This window comes from Amblyomma americanum, chromosome 11 (assembly GCF_052857255.1).
Source record: "Amblyomma americanum isolate KBUSLIRL-KWMA chromosome 11, ASM5285725v1, whole genome shotgun sequence".
Classification (NCBI taxonomy): domain Eukaryota; kingdom Metazoa; phylum Arthropoda; class Arachnida; order Ixodida; family Ixodidae; genus Amblyomma; species Amblyomma americanum.
Genome location: NC_135507.1, coordinates 127,603,996 through 127,608,995, shown reverse-complemented (window position 1 = coordinate 127,608,995; position 5,000 = coordinate 127,603,996). Strand labels below are relative to the sequence as shown.

The 5,000-nt window shown below is 44.7% G+C and overlaps 1 pseudogene; it reads right to left on the bottom strand.

Annotated features, from left to right (window-relative positions):
• LOC144111617 (large subunit ribosomal RNA) overlaps positions 1-5,000 on the bottom strand; it is an 8,958-nt pseudogene that overhangs the window by 2,223 nt on the left and 1,735 nt on the right.

Here is a 5,000-nt window from a genome sequence, read left to right as displayed (position 1 = left end):
GATTAAAATTATTCGGGATTGTTTTCAATGACTAGGTATATAGCCCACTTTTAGGCAGGCATAAATAGTTTAAAAAAGAACCCCTTATGAGCCCCAAACAGCTCTTCGATAAAAGTGGTTTTTAAATGATCTGGCCCTACGGCCACGTCTTTCCTCAAATTCCTCACGACGTTTTCTATTTCTGCTTTTGTAAACAGCTTATCTGCAACTGATGTATTTTCGTTAGGTAATTCATCTGGCTGTTCTTCATTACTTTTATTTTCATACAAAGAATCTAAAATATACTCCACTGTTTCTTCCACAGTCGTTGTATCACTTCCATTTTTTTAGTTACACTCTCCAGAATCTGTGCCCCCTCGCAATTTTATAGGATAAGGTAAACGAATTTGATGATACTGTGCTACATACTTTTTCCCAACTTTTGTCCCGAGCTTCACTCAACATATTATTGTATATTGTGTGCTCTTTATAATACTGTGCTTTAAAAATTTGTCTTAATTCTCCTTGAGCTTTCTGATAGCGTGTTCTCATAGCTCTTACTTTTTTTCGTTCTAATTCCAAATTCGTATTCCACCAGGAATTTAATTTGTGTTTACTCTCCTTCCATTTACTGCGAAATTTTGTCTTCCATTTCTTTATCTTCTGGTAGAGTTGCTCTGTTACTGTTTCTATTTCGTCTGGTGTATTGAGGTCGTGAATCTCCTCAAACCATTGATCTTCCCTTAATTTCTTAATTATTTGCTGTTCTCCCTTTAAAGTTATACGGAATCTTGTAGGTTTTCCAACCTTACCTATTAAAGTTTGAATGTATCTATGATCACTGTCATTTGCATGTTTCAATACTTCCCACTGCTGCACACTTGTATTCAACACCTGATTAACCATGGTTAAATCTATCCAACCTTGTGCTCTTGAAGTTTTAAATGTGGGTGGAGAGTTTGAATCATTCATAATTATGAGGTTGTTTCTAATTGCCAATTCATATACCTCATCTCCCCTGTTAACAGACTCTTTGCTGCCCCACAAAACGTTTTTGGCATTAAAATCGCCCATGACCAAAATGTTCTCTCTCTGGAACTGCGCGATTGCCATTTCTAATTTTAGCAGCAATGCTGATACGTCTTCGTTAGGGGGGCAATACACATTTACTACTACAATTTTCTTGTCTCCTTTTATGATTCTCGCTACTATTAATTTTTCTTCGATCTTTATGGGAAAAATTTGTATGTTTTCTTTATGCACTATTATTGCGGTCTTTGGATTTTTCTTAGTTGCCACTATTTTATGCTTGATAGGAAATGGGATTAACTTATCCTCGAGGCTGTATGGCTCTTGCACCACAGAAATATCATGCTGATATTCATGATTGTAATCCCTCAAGGACTGGTTTGCCTTGAAGGCTCGTGCCAGATTAACCTGTATGACTTCTATTACTTCGGAGTCTTGATTCGTCTTTGCTGAAGTATGGTCTCTGTTTTTCCGCAAATCAGGGGTCGTTCCCGCCATGATGGATACGAGCCTTAGTACATCCTTGGACGATCCTTCTCTTCTCCTCTTGCACTTTCTTCTAAAATGTCTCGCAGTACACAGAGAGGAGAGGGTGGTTGCATTCCTCCTTCAACACACCCTCATTCTGACACGCCATGCAAAGAGATTCACTCTGACACTCCTCTGCCGAGTGCCCCGTCCTTGAGCAGTTTACGCATCTCTCTGGCTGTGTCGCAAAACTTCCCCATGTGATCCAGTGATGGGCACTTGGTGCACCTTGTCACAAATATGTTGTCATACAGAACTCACCTCTCCCAGCCTACGTTGACGTGACTTTTGTCCTTTAAGGCCTGGTAGGCTTGCTTGTTGACAGTTATGATTACGGTTTTCCCGTAGCGTCCTTTATATTTCGCTTTGACCTCAATGTCTTCTTTACACTGGAGGTTATTCTGGCAAATAATCCTTGTTATGAGTTCCTCGCCCTAGATCTCCTGATCCACGCCCCACGACTTTCATTTCCATTCTTCGTCCTTTCGGATGGTGGATCTGCAAATCTAGCAGACCACTGTCGCTCTAAATCTTCTTTGCTACTTTTTCCAAGGAGGGGGCGTCTGTGGACACAATCACTACCCCCTCCTTACCGGACCTCATGGTTGTGTCCTTGATGTCCATTTCCATGGGGTCCATGATCTTCTTTAGGTCCTCAAGGATCTTCTCTTTCCTTCTTTCCTTTGAGGTTAATATGATTGCTCTCGTCTCTTGTTCTTGTCGTTGTTCAGAGATGGTCTTTGTGACTTCTGCATACGTTGGGGACTGGATTGGAGCCCTGCACTCTGCGAGTCTGCCTTTCAGGAACTCATTCTCATGTGTGGCTTCCATGGTCAAAGCCTTCAGCTTACAGACTTCATTGATGATTTTATCAATGACTGCGCCTACTTTACCGTCGCCTGCTGTCATTTGTGAAACCTTCACTAGGTTGATGAATATGTTCTTGTCAATCTTTGCAAGTTTCGACAGCCTAGGCTCGGACTCCTCCTTGTCGCTGCTTCATTCATGTTCTGGCACTTTGGATCCCTCTTGGTTGCTTGACGGCTTGTTGTGTTTCTGATGATCCCTCCTCTCCACCTCTGAATCCATAGAGTCCATATCAGTGTCAGAATCCTGCCGGATTTGCTGTGATTCCTTGGAAATTGCCTTCTTATTGCTCTTGCTCTGTGTCCTCTTCACGGAGTCTTTGGCGTCCCTTTTTTTCAGTGTTTGTTCACGATCGGACATTTTGTCAGATCCCTTCAGCTGTCGTCGCTGTTCCTCCTTGCCCTCCACTTGATCTTCTTGGTCGATGCCACCTCTGGATCGCCCAGAAACGATTTTCACTACTTTCCGCCAAACTTGTCAGGTAATCTTGGTTGTCTGGTGACCTTGTTGCTTAGCGGAAGTGTTTAGAGTTTGCTCTACTTTTTCCTAATTTTTCCCAGTCCAAAAACCAATTATTTCGTCTTTCCGCCAAATTTAGCGGATTTCAGAATATTTGCCTGAAACCTGGCAACATTGTACAGCTCCAAGTTCGAGGCACCCTGTGTGCGTAGACGCGTTGGTGGCCCGAAAATCAACAATTTAATTATTTTTCGCAATTCTGAGTGACACCGCTTGATAGCCCTTGCTCTGGCATTCACGAAAAGTGCCTATACTTCCTTGTAGTTCCAACGGTTGCCGAGTTAGGCTAGTTTTTGCTCGACCGTCCGCCCTACCCAGGGTCTCGCCCCACTCGAAGGGCCAGGTGTGTTGAAATCACGATCGTTGATATTTTTCTTAATTTTGCGAGTTGGGAGTTGAGATTACTCTCAAAATGATCTATGCACCTTCAGGATTATGAAAATATATATTTTGATATGGTTCGAAGGGACAGCAACCGAGTTACGAGCGTTCGTTTCCCGTAGACGGGGGCAAAAGGCCTAGGCTAGCCGCCGCATGTTTACAAAGTGCGTTTCATCGTTTCTCTTCGAAATTTTGGTCTAGAGCCTTCACATATAGTGCAAAATGATCGGGAGACAAGCGCGACCACTCGAAAAGCAATTTTAGCCAGTTGTCTAGCCGCGAAAAATCCAAAAAGCTGCTCTTTCGACCTCGCGCCTGAGCCACGCTTACCGGCCACGTGCTAGTTTTACAAAAAACCTTATATTTCGAGAAATATTGGTGCTAGCGAGCTCAAATTTTGAACAGAGGTGAACGAGATGCTCCCAAAGGAGGAATGCAAAAACTCTTTGACTCACAGGAAGAAGTTCTAGTTGAAAACAACAAAAAATGACGCAGCACAGTTAAGGGCACGTCCGATCGCCGTGGGGACGCCGATGATGATAGTAGTAGATAGGGGCATAAATTATGGTGAGGCATAAAAAAAGAGCCTCTGCCTGAGTAGATAGGGACAGTGGGAATCTCGTTAATCCATTCATGCGCGTCACTAATTAGATGACGAGGCATTTGGCTAGAGACTAGAATTTCCCCGCATAGCAGAGTTAGGTGGTCCCCCAAGGCAGTGTCAATTAACATGGCTTGCCGTCGCCAAGCAGAAGAAGCGTGAGGCCTCGCCGTACTCGGCAACGTAGTCGCTTGACGGCGCGGCAAGTCACCAAGGTGTACCGCCGCGCTCGCTGATGGATATATTCTTGTACTAACAAAGAGTGTTAGGGCCTTGGGGGAAAAAATGCCTATTAATAACAGAGCAGCGCATGACAAATTGGTGTTAAAACACTAAAATTCAACTAAAACCAATAAACCACTACAGAAATCTAAAAAAGCAACGTTAAAAGCTGGCTCAGTAATCGCCCCAAAATTAAAAGCAGGGGTCCAAACCGGGATTACTGGCTTAAAAACTCTAAAATCACTAAAATATGCTAAAATCACTAAAATCACTAAAAGTCGCAAGAGGAGTCTGGGGTTTGAAGCCTTCAAGTAACCAGCCGCGCAAAGCGGCTAAGCATAATAATGCTCCCTACTAGTGTTCTAGCGGACAGCCAGCCAAGGTCGGCCTTTGTTAGACCGAGAATCTCACCGACCCTGGCGGTGTCCCTGGGCAGAAATCACATTGCGTCAGCACCAATGCTGGCCCTCGCAATGCTTTGTTTTAATTAGACAGTCGGATTCCCCCGGTCCGTGCAAGTTCTGAGTTGGCTGTTTTCTGCCGGCCGAAGCAAGAACCTCGGGCGCGAAGCCCCCGAAACAAGCACAGCTGTGGCTTTCCACAGGAAGGTCCCGACGGTAGTCCGGGCTCGGCCGCAACGCTTTTGACGGCGGCGAGCCTCGCCCAGTCCCGGTGCAGTGCCATTCCTGCTTCTGGACCCCAGCCCGACCGGCTCAGCCCTCAGAGCCAATCCTTTTTCCAATCTTACGGATCCGTTTTGCCGACTTCCCTTACCTACATTGGTCTAGAGACTAGAGGCTGTTCACCTTGGAGACCTGCTGCGGATATGGGTACGGTCCGGCACGAAAATCACACTCCCTCACTCGGATTTTCA